Here is a 14,536-nt window from a genome sequence, read left to right as displayed (position 1 = left end):
GACAGCCCAGGCCACGCTGACTTGAAGCCACCCGCTTCAGCACGGACACTTGCCAAAGCTGCGTCTAGTCTGGGGAAGAGTTTCCACAAAACTGCTCTAACAGGCCGGTGGAAGGCACACGGAGGAACTAGAAAGCGTTTTCTTGTAACCTAAGGATGGCAGGCGCACATGCTCCAGTCCAGTGCTGGCCAGAGGCTGCCTGCCAGGTGCTCTCGGCCTCCGCCAGTGAATGGGTGGTTTGGTTTGGTTTTTAATGTTTCTTCATACCACCGGCAGTAACTTCCCAGTCTTCCAAACTGAAGTTGGGGAGTGAAGGAACAGGTTTACCCCCTTACACGTTTCTCTCATCTGGGTGGTCACACTAACTTCTGGGGAATACCCAGCCCCCACAGAGCCCGCTAGTGCGTATACATACACATATGCATCATGTCAAAAACCCCAAAAGGCAGAGTCCTGCGGTTTCTTAGCTGGAGAATGAAGCCTTTATAACATCACAGCCTCAAATGAAAGCCCACCATCACTACCCCTTAAGACAGGGTTGCCAATTATAGCGCCCACCTCACCCCTCCCCCTTTGCTGGGATGCTGTGCAGCCCAGAGAGGGGAGAGGGAAGAAGGGAAGCAGGGAGAAGGCCTGCCTGCATAGTGAAAGTAAAGGGGGGGAGACTTCTCCTTCTCTGTCCCCCGCCCCACTCTTCCCTCCCCACTCCGCCCCACCCCCGTCTACTCGAGAAGCATCCCCAAACTAATTTTTTTTTAATGAAACTTAATAAGCTTCTTGCCTACCTTGGCTGTTTCTGCAACAAGTGCATGGACAATCCGACGAAAAGACCAGTCTCCGCTTGGGGGTTGGGATGGGGGGCGAGCAGAGCTGATGGAGTAATTTCAATATTAATTTATGTCAGCCGCCTTCTCGCAGCGCTACTCACTTACAGTACTGCCCTCAGCCTGTAAACAAATATCGCTCCGCCAGGAAACATACTCCCCAGATGCAAGCCCCTCTCCCCAGCAGGGAACCTGGCCCCTGCCCACCCCCAGCCCCCCAATAACAGTGTGCTCCCCAGCCCGGGGTAGGAAGCTTTGGGTTTCCAAAGCACCAACCCACCACCTCCTCCACCACCCCAGCAAGAAACTTACTCCGTCCGTCTACGCCTCCACCCTCCCGTCAGGAAATCTACTCTCCATATGCATTCAGCCTCCCCGCAGGAAATCTGCTCCCCCCTCCCCCCTTCTATATACATGCACCCCTCCCTCTCCTCCTCCCCATGCGCCCTCCCCGGCCAGAAACTTACTAGTGAGCAAGCGTGCAGGCTCTCCCGATGCTGGAAACTTACTCCCAGATATAGCGCCCGCCAGCCCCCTTTCCCAGCCCTGCTCCCCTTCCTGCCCTCCGCCGCAAGCAACTCCAAACTCTCCGCATCCAGCCGCTCTCCCTCCCCGGTGGAAATTTGCAGCGCCGGGCTGCGCGCGTGCATCCACCCTCCCCTTCAGGAAACTTACTCCCCATCTGCATGCACCGCCTCTCAGCCATCGCTTAGAGGGAAGGGGGTGTGCTGGGGAGACAGAAATACATATGTATCTCTCGCCCCTCCCCCGGCCGCAGCCCACTCGGGGCCAAGCCGCGGCAACCTGGCCTTACCTTTTGCATTGCTCCCCATCCTCGCCCCCTCCCTTAACCCTCCTTATCCGCTGCTCGGTACCCCCCTTTTTTCACCCATTACCCACCCCTAGCAACCGTTCCCAAGCTCCTCTCGGCCTTTTTTTTTAAAATCCAGGATGCAAATTCCTCCCCTGTCAGCAAATCGACTGTCAAATTATTTTCTTGCAAAAGGAGAAAGGCGGGGTGGGGTGGGGGGAGCAGGAGCAAAAAGGGGGGAGGGCGGGGGAAGTGAGGGAGAGGGACCGAGGAGGGGAGAGATATCCCTCCGCAGAGCTGGGTCTGGCCGCGGGCGGGGAAGCAGGAAGTAAGGTGTCCAGCGCCGCGGCCGGCTGGTCCTCCGCCGCGGCCCCCGCCCGCGTCCCCTGTCCCCCGGGGCGCAGCGCTCCGGCGGGCTCCGGCTCCCCGGCGCATTGTTCGCAGCCTTCGCGGCGGTGCGCTGCCGACTTTATTTGTGCGCTTTGCGTGTGCGTGAGGTTGCACCTTTTGTAGGCTGGCGGGTCTCCGGACCAGCATGGGACAGGGGACACGGGCCCAGTTGCGGCCCTGCGCCAGCGGGACCTGTCAGCCCCGAGGTGCAGCGGACTCTCTGGCTTGGCCGGAAAATCGAGGCCGGGGAGAAGGCAGCGTGGCCGGGAAGCTGCCGCCTTAAACCCGGATCAGTGCAGGATTGCTTCCTGCACAGCCGTCCCGGTTATTGTAACGCGCTTTGCGGGCTAACCACTGGGGTTTGAGAAGGGGGTTGCTTATTTTTCCAAGGGTCTGCAAAGGTGCCGAGGTCGAGGCGGGCTGTGAGGAGACGGTCCGCGTCTACCCCCACCGCACCCTGGCCTCGGTGGGGCTGGGAGAGGGCTGGGGCTCCGGGGAAGGGCTGGAGTTCGCGAAGCGCGCGGCTCCATCCCTCCGCCCCGATGGGGGCGGGGAAGGGGTGCCGTAGACCGCGCTGGAAGGGCAGCTCTCTGGGGAGGGGTCTCCATCGCCGCGGCGGGCGCTGCACGCCAGGGAGGGAGGTTGCCTAGGAGAGGGGCCGGGCGGCGGAGGGGAGGGGAGGAGAGGGGGCGCGGGTGCTGCCGCGGCGCGCGCTCGCCCCTCCTCGCGCGCCATGACTGTGGAACGTGGTGCCGGGGAGGAGGGACGGCCGCCGGGGGCCGCCCGGGGCTGCTCAGCATTGGTGCGGAAACCCGAGCCCAGAGTCGCTCCCTAGCGCTGTCTCCTCCTCCTCCTCTGCGGGGGAAACCGCTGCACCCAAACCGAGAGCAGCTGCGAGCAGGGGGCAGGGCGCGGGCTGAAAGGCGAGCCAAAGGTTCAAACCTCGGCGGCGCGGGCGCGGGCGGGGGCGGGGGCGGGGAGCGACAACAGGACGGCCCCAAGGTCCCGCGAAGGCGTGGCAGTGGTCGGTCCAGGTGCCAGGGAACCTGGCTTGAGACCCCTGCATTTCCAAGCTGCTTTCCTGGTCCGAGGAAACGTGAACCAAAGGTAGTTCAGCTAAACAGATCACCTCGAGCCGGGTTCGAGGCATTTGTCTCGTGGAGGGCAAGACAGTAAATTTTGCACGACAGAAAGTTACACCATCCATTTTTTTCCGTGGGGAAAATCGTTGCTCCTCTTCCCCTAAAATCTCTCTCAGGAAGAATGACCTCCCGCTACCCGGACCTTTGCCAGTGTCCCCCACTCCACCCCCACTCGGGCGCTGGGTGTGGACTGGGCGGAGGGAGGCTATATGGGAGCTTAAAGCATGAGGTCATGGACGGAGGAGCCTGCTGCCAAAAGCACCCGAGGTTTTTGTGTTTTCTGAGGGGTAACGGTTCTCCATCTACAGCCCTGGGAAGTCCTCCCGCCTGCCCTACCAATTCTGGGGCACGTGGACCAGAGAGTCCCTGAAAGAGGAGGGGACCTGGGCTATTTCGCTTAATGAGCGTTTGGCGCGTGCCCAGCCCTTTATGGAGCCCTTCCACATAAGCAAAGAAAGCCGAGGGACAGCGCACAGTGTTGCGGCGACTGGAAGAGGCTTCAGATGCTCGGTGTCCCCCGCCCTTTTTCCTCAGTCCGCGGTCATCTTCCAAGTGGGCTGCTTTCTGCGATAGCTTCCCGTCCCCCTCTGACCCATTCCTCCCAAGCGACTAGAGGGGGATCTTCCTAAAACTCCTAATGACATTCTTTTAAAGCCTTCAAAACCCTCCTTCATTGCTCTTAGAATAAAGCCAAGTTCTGATTTCGCCTCTACAGACCTCTCCACCCGCCCAGTTCTTTCTCGGAGATTGTAAGCCCCGTCGAGCTTTCTTTGTTCAAGGGGTGGGGGAGGGGGCGCCTAACCTTCCCCCGTCTACCTCTTCTTACTAACTCCTGGACCTTCAAGGTTTGCCTCAACCGTCACTTCAAGATGCCTTCCTGAGGGTACACCCTGATCTCTAACTACTCAGGGGAAAAGACCCACCCGAGGTCCCCTGGCAGCAGCGCTGTGGCCGGAGTTGGCCCCAGTGGCGGCCTTTTTCCAAGTGGAGGAGGAACAGCCAAGCTAAGCTTGACCACGATCACCGCCCAGGGACCTGAGCGGGAGCTGACTGGGACAAAACCTCAAAACACCCTCGAGAGACCTGGGAAAACTGCGCACCGCCCAGAAAACTCAGCCCCTCCACCTCCCACCAGGCACACTCACACCCTTTTAATCTAAAACTCCTCCCCAGGACAGATAAGGAACCTAGTCGGAGAATAAGGTAATTGCCTCAGGTCAATGTGGAAATTCACAGCCTGTCTTTCCAGCTCCTAAACCAGAAGCTGCAGAGAAGAAAGGATTTCAGAGTTGGGATTTGCTGTTACACAGCCAAGGACGCTTTTGTCATCTCCAAAGGACCCCCTACACCCTACATGCTACTTCCACTCTGTTCATTGCCAACAGAGAGATGGTAATGCCGGATGGTTAGCTGTGCAGGCTCTGACCTTGGGCAAGTTACTCAACTACTTCGTTCAGTTTCTTTGCTTGTAAAATGGGAACGATAACATTAATACCTACAGTACAGTGTTATTGTGAGGTTTAAATGAGTTAATTTATGTAAAGCCTTAGAACAGAGTCCAAGCAAGTTTTAATTATTTGTGAAGAGGGTTGTCTACCTTCCCTCCACTTTCACAAGGGCTCTCAAAAATCAGATCCCCCAGAGCCTTAGCTGACTGAAGTATCAAAAAATATCTATGGTGACTCACACCTGTAATCTCACTTTGGGAGGATGAGACAGGCGGATTGCTTGAGCTCAGGAATTTGAGACCACCCTGGGCAATGTGGAGAGACCCTGTCTCTACAAAAAATAAAAAATTAGCCAGGCATGGTGGTGCATGCCTGTAGTCCCAGCTACTGGGGAGGCTAAGGCAGGAGGACGGCTTGAGCCCAGTATGTTGAGGCTGCAGTGAGCAGAGATCACACCACTGCACTCCAGCCTGGGTGACAGAGCAAGGCTCTGTCTCATAGATAGATAGATAGATAGATAGATAGATAGATAGATAGATCATAGATAGATAGCCTAAAGGAGTGGGAAAGCACCGGCAAATGCACAGACAATACATCCCTGATTTTACTAATAGACTTGACTCCCAACAATGCGTACTCTTGAAGGCAATCCACAGGATGAATAAACCAAGCCCATGAGCACTGGGTCTGGACTCTTAGAATCAGGGTCAGAAGGAGGATGACTGAAATTAACATATTAACTTGGATCTTTGAAGTCAGAGTCAGGCTGAAAAAGTCCCAGTCTTAGTTCAAAACTTGTCCTGCATGACTGAAGCTCCCCTAAGGCTGCACAAAATATAATGGAATTATTATTATTATTATCATTAGACCCTAGTCTTACCATTCTCAGCACTTACCCCCATAGCAAAAGACCATTTTTTAATGTAATTTTTTTTTCGAATAGGTTGAATGCATTCACATGGTTCCAAATTCAAATAAACAGCAAGAAGTCTCCCTCCCACCCTGTCTGCCACCCACTTGGTTTTCCTTCTATGGAGGCAACCTGGGAAGACAAGTTTAACTGTTTTCCAGCTGAGGCCTCGTGAGAACTCCGCCAACACCAGTTTAAATCTTTATGTCCAGAACTCCTTTCTCCAATCCAGGTAGAGCCACTCCCCATCCTGTCCCCACTCCCACCCTTCCCCACTTCAGCCTCAATCCTGAGCAGGCTTTATTAACAATGATGAGCCACCACTTCCTTGAGCTACTAACAAAAGCAAATGATTAAACACTGTGGTTCTTTCTCCTCCTCTACATTAATCGCTAACATCTATCGAGTGCTTTCCATGTGCTACGAACTGTGCTAAATACCAGACATGCATATTCTTATCATAATCTTCATCATTTTTACAGATGCAGACAGAAATGAAAGTTCAGAGAGATTATGTAATTTGTACCAATTTGCATCCAGGCCAACCTGAACCCAAACCCTATCTCTTTTTTTTTTTCTTTTTCTTTCTTTCTTTTTGTTTTTTTAAACAGGGTCTCACTCTCGTAACCCAGGATGGTGTGCAGTGGCACAATCTATGGGGACAACCAGGGTTAGCAGTCTGCTCACTGCGGCCTCAACCTCCCAGGCTCAAATGATCCTCCCACCTCAGCCTCCCCAATAGCTGGAACTACAGGTGTGCGCCACTACGCCCAGCTAATTTTTGTATTTTTTTTTGTAGAGACGGGGTTCCACCATGTTACCCAGACTGGTTTCAAACTCCTGGACTCAAGTGATCTGCCTGCCTCGGCCTCGAAAAGTGCTGGGATTACAGAGATGAGCCACCACGCCCAGACCCTCTCTCTTAAATAGTGGCCCTTTTGCCTCTCTGTAACAAGAAAAATTCTGGTAGCCTGCATCAGAAGGAGTGGCATGGAAGCTTTGGAGTTAAGCAGATTTAATTCAAATTCTGTGTCCAGCGCCTGCCAGCAATGAGACCTTAGTAAGGTTTCTTAACCTCTCTGAGCTGGGACCATACCTTCTGCGCTGGTTTAACATGAAGGTTAAATACATGTAAATAAATGACTTCCAAAATGCCTAGTAACAACTAAATGCAGTATTTAGATCTTGTGTGGATTTGATTTGAATAAACAAATTAAATATTTTTTTAAAAGACATTTTTGAGACAAAGCAAATGTGGACATACTATCAGATATTAAGAAATTAATCATTTTGTCAGACATGATAATGGCATTGCAGTTATTTTTTTTTAAGTTCTTATTTATTACAGATACATAATGAGGCATTTTTAGTGAAAATATATCTAGAAGTCACTTTCCAATACTCCAGCCCTGTCCCCCCAAAAAACACTAAATAAATAAAACAAGATTAGTGAAATATGGAAAACTGTTGAAGTTATTCATTATTCCATTTCCCACATGGAACTTTACATGTGAGTCTCCTTACTGTTGTGGAATATTTGACATGTTTCAAATACATTTGAAATAAATTTATTTTCTGAGATGATGTTGAAAAATAAAATGAAATAAATTTAAAAGTAAAATAAATACAATCTTTTTTAAGCATCAAAATTAAAAATTATTAGGCTTGTTGAATTATTGTTATAAATAATTACATACATATATTTTTGAGACAGTCTTGCTGTATCACCCAGGCTGCAGTGTGGTGGCATGATAACAGCTCACTGCAGCCTTGACCTCCCAGGCTCAGGTGATCCTTGCACCTCTGCCTCCCAAGTAGCTGGGACTACAGGTGTGCACCACCATGCCTGGCTATTTTTTTTTTTTTTTATAGAAACAGGTTTTGCGATTTTGCCCACACTGGTCTCGAAGTCCTGGGCTCGAGCGATCCTCCCACCTCGGCCTCTCAAAGTGCTGGGATTATAGGCATGACCCACTACACCCAGCCTAAAATTTTTTTAATTATCAAAACACAGTGCTAGTACATACCAGGCATGTAGAAATGGCATTTTTGTTACTATGAGCCTTTCAGGGTAGTGTATAAATAAGACCTGAGTCCTGAAGAGAGCAAGGTAGACAGGTAATTGTTAAGGACTCATTTAATCCCACAGAGGACAGCATACAGGAAGATAAATGGCAGAAGGACTGGGTGACAGAGGAACAGGCAAATTAAAGTTAGGATTTCCCTGATAATGTGCATCACTGCAGAGACACCTCAAGAATGCAAGGACTTGGTGGAATTCTCAGCTCTGCTTACAGTTCTGCCACCCAATCCAGAATGGTGACTGACTTCCCTCGTTTGCAGTTTAGATGCTAGACCTCTCTGGCTCCTTCCAGTTGCCTAGACTGTCCACAATGCCACTGGCTTTCCCAAGAGAAGGATCATTTCTGAGGCTACACTGGTTATTTGCCTATCTCAGGAACAAATGAGAGCTGAATGGAAATGGAAATGTATCCAGTTCATAATCAAATGAAACGTTTTAGGCCCAGTGAGCCTTTGTGTATTGTTCTTGGAGTAATTTTTCCATGCTCTGGGTTTAAACAGCTGGAATGATTTTTACATATGACCCCGTTTTGAAATGAAAGTTTGTCCTCTTTAAGAGAAAATGTGCATTTTGGGGAAAAGATAAGTCAACATATTTGGTAAGTCTTCAAAGAAGTGAACCCTTCTATAAAATACATCTCTTTATAGTAGAGGTGGAGCTTTGGAGAGTTTCTTAAAAACTGGACAAACTGCAGGCATGGAAAAATAGAGACGAGCATGGGGGTGGGGGAATACCACCTCTGCTTCCTTTCTACCCACTGCTGCAGAATGAAGGCTCAGCGAGGCAACAGGACCAAATCAAGGGGATAGCACAAATCCAGTGTGTGCTTTAGGAGTGAGTGATGGATACAATTAATGCAGTTGTTGAAGCAGGCCCAGTGATCAAGAGGCAAGTGAGTCCCTCGCTTTCAGTGGCAAGTGAAAGCAGTGAAACAATAGGGTTGTAGGGTGTTTCTCAAACCCTTGTTTCTTTGCCATCCTTGAATATGTAACAGCCAAAGCAATGAAAACAAAAATGAAAAATCGAGGCACAGGAGGGTTTATGGAACTCCCATTTGAAACCAACAAGGCAGCATCATTTATGGTAGTTACTTCAATCCACAATTCTGTTATGGATGGTATTGAGAGAGCTGGCCTTACTCAAGACCAGAGGCCTAACTGGTATTTGTTTAGTAATACTAAGAGATTGCTATCTAGGTTAAGTTTCTAGCCAGACAGAAAAATAGGTTCCAGGATATGAGAAGATTCTCAGTTTAAGTCATATTTAAAAAAAAAAAAAAAAGTAGGCTATTTAGTAGATTCTGTATCCAATACAAAAAAACTGAAAGTGATTAACTGGTTTGAATAACTCCTAAAACTTCCTGCACCTGCCCAGGAGGTGTGCTTGGGAGTCACACATTTCAACTGTGGCAATAGTAGGTGGCATGCAAGGGCTATGGTGGCCCACAATAGTTCCCAGCTTCAAGTTGGTCCCTAATGAGTGGCTTTGTTAGCTGTGAGGGTGAGAAAAAGAGAGAATTAGTTAATTCCCTATTGCAGATGCAAATCTACTAAAGTTTTAAATTGCACAGTGAGTATAGATTACAGCTAGTTTTCCAGATTCCCTAATAGAGCCACAATTCTTTGTAAGTGGGAGAAAGAACACATGAGACCTTGTATCAGAAAGAATTCTGGCAGGAAACAGGTGGTATTCTCAATAGATAACCGTGGATCATTTAAGGTAAGTAGTATTTACAATACAGTGCAGGCAGGGCCAAGCTCCATAGGTGTACAACCTGTGCAACTGGACCCCAGACTTAGAGGGGTCGCACACTAGTTTAATGCTTTGCAATCCCCATCTTGAAATCCTTTGGATTTTTAAAAAATGTATATAGAAATGGAAGAGTCTGGCTATGTTGCCCTGGCTGGTCTTGAACTCCTGGCCTCAAGCAATCCTCCCGCCTCAGCCTCCTGAAGTGCTAGGATTACAGGCATGAGCCACTCCACGCGACCTTTGTAATTTTTGAACAAAGGACCCTGCATTGCACTGGCCCCACAAATTACATGTGTGCAGAATTAAGGGAAATCAGCAAGAGGTGGTATAGCAAGCACCAAAGGACCAAAACCAGCATGGAGCCTTTACCACTCCTAGTTCAGAAACAGCAAGAAAAAAGCATCTGCAATGGAGTGAGAGCAATTGCTGCATTGTGGCGACAGCTGCAGCTATAAGAGAGGGCCACCTAAAAGGAGCTGTGGCCTTCAGTAGAAGAACACAACCACAGCCAATTCATAGCCTGCAGAGAGGGAGGTGGGTAAATACATATCCCAAGTTATTTCTCTTCCTGCCCTCTGATCTCCTATTTGTGCCTCCCAGGGCTGAACCTAACAGGAAGCCAGAGGGTATGAGAGCCCATTGATACAACGGATGAAAGTCAACCTCCAGCGCATAGGGTACAGTAGAGAAAGGTAGCAAGTAGGTCTGGAAAGGGCAATCAGAGAAGATCCAGCCCAGAACTTGTGCCTAAAAATTTCAGGATCATGGTTAAGAGTAAATAAAATATAAATATCACAAACAAATTTCAGTAAGGAACGTTATATTATAATGATTTTTTTTGTGTTTTTTTTTTTGAGACTGAGTCTCGCTCTGTCACCAGGCTGGAGTGCAGTGACGTGATCTTGGCTTACTACAACCTTTGCCTCCCAGGTTCAAGTGGTTCTCCTGCCTCAGCCTCCCAAGTAGCTGGGACTACAGACACGCACCACCACACCCAACTAATTGTTGTATTTTTAGTAGAGACAGGGTTTCACCATGTTGGCAAGGATGGTCTCCATCTCTTGACCTCATGATCAGCCCGCCTCGGCCTCCCAAAGTGCTGAGACTGCTCCTGGCCCATTTGTAATGATTTTTAAAGGACAGTCATTTGATATGTATCATGCACAGGATTTTACACATTTGTGAAGGAAAAACAAAATTATCTAAGAATTTTGAAGAAAAGAGGCTTGGGTGTTTGAAAGAACCATCCCTAATTAGAAGAGAGAAGGCTGGGATTTCAAAATTTTTATAAACATTTCAGGCCCCAAAGCCACATTTTGCGAACACCTCACTCCCCTTTATCCTCACTTCTCTCACTCTGAGGTCACTATCACAATAAAAAAACTTTCACAGTCAGGCACAGTGGCTCATGCCTCTAATCCCAGCATTTTGTGAGGCCGAAGCAGGTGGATCACAAGGTCAGGCGTTTGAGACCAGCCTGGCCCATATGGTGAAACTCTGTTTCTACTAAAAATTAGCTAGGTGTGGTGGCTCACACCTGTAGTCCCAGCTACTCAGGAGGCTGAGGCAGGAGAATCTCTTAAACCAGGAGGCGGAGGTTGCAGTGAGCCAAGATCGCACCACTGCACTCCAGCCTGGGAGACAGAGCGACACTCCATCTCAAAACAAAACCAGCATAGCACTGATTCATTTGGATTCCACACATAGTTCGTAGCTCAGAAATGGGCAGAGCTAGATTTACTCTTTATGATTTCCCTGAAAAATAAAGATTTTTCTACAAACGTAAACAAGATTGCAAAGACACAATCTTTTTTTCAAATTGAGGTAAAATACACAGAACACAGACTTAGCCATTTTAAAGTTTCCGAGTAAGTGGCATTTTGTACATTCACAATCTTGTGTAGCCATTACCTCTATCTAGTTCCAAAATACTTGTATCACCCTAAAGGGAAATCTTTGCACATCAAGCAGTTAATCCTCATTTCTTCTCCTCAGCCCCTGGCAACCACTCATCTGCATCTGTCTCTGGATTTACCTCTTCAGGATGTTGTTGTTTTGTTGCTGTTGCCCAGGCTGGAGAGCAGTGGCACGATCTCGGCTCACTGTGATCTCCACCTCCCGGGTTCAAGCGATTCTCCTGCCTCAGCCTCCCAAGTAGCTGGGATTACAGGCGCCCACCACCACCATGCCCGGCTAATTTTTGGATTTTTAGTAGAGACAGGGTTATACCATGTTGGCCAGGCTGGTCTCGAACTCTGGACTTCAAGTGATCCGCCTGCCTCAGCCTCCCAAAGTGCTGGGATTACAGGCATGAGCCACCACACCCAGCCAGAATAATTCATATAATTGGAATCATACAATATGTGATATGTGGCCTTTTATGTCTGATTTCTTTAAAAAAAAAAAAAAAAAAACTTTGACTAGTGTCAGCGTTCAAATGTCTGGCTTCTTTCATGTAACATAATGTTTTCAAGGTTCAACCATGTTATAGCATGTATCACTACCACTCCTTGTGATGGATGAATAGTATTTCATTGTGTGGATATATGACATTTATCAGTTGATATGCATGACATTCATCATGCGACAGACATTTGGGTTGTTGACAACTTGACAATTGTGAATAAGGCTGCTGTGAACATTCACATACAAGTTTTTGTTCAAATATTTGTGTTCACTTCTTTTGGGTGTGTAGCCAGGAGTGGAATTGCTGAGTTATATGGTAATTCTATGTTTAACTTTTTGAGAAACTGCCTAACTCTTTACATGTAATCTTTTTAAGGGAATTTACTGTTTGAAACTTTTTTAGAAGCAATCATTTGCAATCAATTGATTCTTACCTAGAGTAACTAAAAACATTATTAGCTATGAAAGAGTCCAAAAAATTTCTATATAAAAGGTAGTCTAGTTAGCAATTGACTTAAATTATTAAAATTTAAATTAACTTATTAATTTATAAAATTAATGCATGCTCATTATAGAAAAGTTTTTAAAAACTAAGATGCAAAAAGAAGAAAATACAGATCACTTGTAACCCACTATAACCCTACACACACATTTTTTTTCTTGTTTATTTATTTATTTATTTATTTTGAGATGGAGTTTCACTTTTGTCACCCAGGTCGGAGTGCAAAGGCACAATCGAGGCTCACTGCAACCTCCCCCTCCCTAATTCAAGTGATTCTCCTGCCTCAGCCTCCTGAGTAGCTGTGATTACAGGCTCCCACCACCACACCAAGCTAGTTTTTGTATTTTTAGTAGAGACCGGGTTTCACCATGTTGGCCAGGCTGGTCTTGAACTTCTGACCTCAGGTGACCCACTTGCCTTAGCCTCCCAAAGTGCTGGGATTGCAGGCATGAGCCACCATGCCCAGCCTCCTATACACACTTTTTTTAAAACAAAAATGGAGTTACAGTACTTATTGGTAGATCCAGCCTGAAATAGAAAGTGAAATTAGTCATTGAAGGAAAATAATACAGTAAACCTTTAAATAATAACAACTTCACATCAGAAAGCACCCCCATCTAGTTTTTTTCAATTTCTGCCTGTTGCTCTAATTAAATTTGAAGCATGATTTTAGAGATATATACTATAATATTTACCAAGGAAGCCAACTCTGACATTGTATTACTGAGCCTGCATATAGAAGTGTTTTTGGTTTGCTTTTTCTTTTCTTTTCTTTTTTTTTTTTGAGACAGATTTTTGCTCTTATCTCCCAGATTGGAGTGCAGTGGTGCAATCTCAGCTCACTGCAACCTCCGCCTCCCAGGTTCAAGCAATTCTCCTGCCTCAGCCTCCTGAGTAGCTGGGACTACAGGCGAGCGCCACTATGCCCAGCTAATTTTTGTATGTTTAGAAGAGATGGGTTTTCATAATGTTGGCCAGGATGGTCTCAATCTCTTGACCTCATGATCTGCCCACCTCGGCCTCCCGAGATTTGCTTTTTCTTGCTGTTATTTATTTGACAAATAATATTTGTTTTCTCCTTTGAAATTGAGCAGAGAACATAAAATTTTGGCAAATTTTATTTTTTGGATGGATTCAGGGCCCCTGTTTAGGTATGGGCTTTCGTGTTTTTTGTTTTGTTTTGTTTTGTTTTTTTGAGATAGGATCTCACACTGTTGCCTAGGCTGAAGTGCAGTGGCTTGATCTCAGCTCACTGCAACCTCTGCTTCCCAGGTTCAAGTGATCCTCCTACCTCAGCCTCCTAAGTAGCTGGGGCTACAGGCATGCACCACCTTGCCCAGCTAATTTTGGCATTTTTTGATACAGATGGGAGTTTCACTGTGTTGGCTGGGCTGCTCTTGAATTCTTGGTCTGAAGTGATCTGCCCGCCTCAGTCTCCCGAAGTGCTGGGATTACAGGCATGCAGCCTGGCTTTCTTATTTTAACTTAACACACAATAAAACTGACTTATGTATGCGTGGGTGTGTGTACAGCTTTATGTGTAAACATCAGCACAATCAGGATACAGACAATCCCATCACCGGACCCCAAATCCCTTGTGCTCTCTAGATTCTTTAGAATCTCACCCTACCCCCATCCCGAACCCCTTACAACCCTTGAGCTGTTCTCCACTGGTCTCACCTTTTCCCTGAATGTCACATAAATAGAATCATACAGCATGTTACCTTTTGAGACTGGCCTCTTTAACTCCACCTAATGCCTTTGAGACCGGTTCATGGTACTGCATATATTAATAATAGTTTGTTTCTTTTTATTGCTAAATAGTATTTCTAGGAATGTACACGGTCTGTCCACTCACCCATTGAAAGACATGTAGATTGTTTCCAGCATTTGCCAATGATTATAAATAATAATAAACATTCACACACAAGTTTCTGAGTAAACATTCATCTCTCCTAGGCGGATACTTAGGTGTGGGATTATTGGGTCATATGATAAGTATATGTTTAACTTTTTAAGAAATTGCCAAACTGTTTTCCTGAGTGGCTGTCGCCTTTTATATCCCCACCAGCCATGAATGAGAGCACCAGTTGCTCCACAAATTTGTTCAGCATTGGTCGGTACTGTCAGGATTCGTTATTATTGTTTTTTTCCATTCTAATAGTTGTGTAGTGGTATCTCATGTGGTTTTTGTAAGGCCGGTTGCCTCGCCAGGAGCTCTGACGCACACCACCCCCCCACTTTTGTCCAAAAGGTCGGACATGCTCG

General features: G+C 47.2%; 1 protein-coding gene and 1 long non-coding RNA gene across 6 annotated transcripts in view; one reads left to right on the top strand and one right to left on the bottom strand.

Annotated features, from left to right (window-relative positions):
- Window positions 1-1,814, bottom strand: part of TRERF1 (transcriptional regulating factor 1) — a 231,576-nt gene extending 229,762 nt beyond the window's left edge. For all 5 annotated transcript variants that reach the window (XM_064361045.1, XM_012448661.3, XM_012448662.3 and 2 more), the window contains exons 1-2: window positions 1,725-1,814; window positions 786-870 (exon numbers count right to left, since the gene is read on the bottom strand). The gene's annotated coding sequence lies outside the window, so the exon portion shown is untranslated. The remainder of the gene's footprint in view (window positions 1-785; window positions 871-1,724) is intronic.
- A 1,193-nt stretch (window positions 1,815-3,007) lies between these two features.
- Window positions 3,008-6,981, top strand: LOC135268314 (uncharacterized). The gene is made up of 3 exons (XR_010336569.1): window positions 3,008-4,598; window positions 5,559-5,757; window positions 6,325-6,981. It is a non-coding gene; the product is annotated as an uncharacterized LOC135268314 (long non-coding RNA).
- Window positions 6,982-14,536: the final 7,555 nt, after the last annotated feature.

Source organism: Aotus nancymaae, unplaced genomic scaffold, assembly GCF_030222135.1.
Source record: "Aotus nancymaae isolate 86718 unplaced genomic scaffold, 86718_ANA_hifiasm-v0.15.2.pri h1tg000040l, whole genome shotgun sequence".
Lineage (NCBI taxonomy): Eukaryota > Metazoa > Chordata > Mammalia > Primates > Aotidae > Aotus > Aotus nancymaae.
The sequence above is the reverse complement of the archived record's forward strand: the minus strand, read 5'-3'. Positions and strand labels throughout refer to the sequence as shown.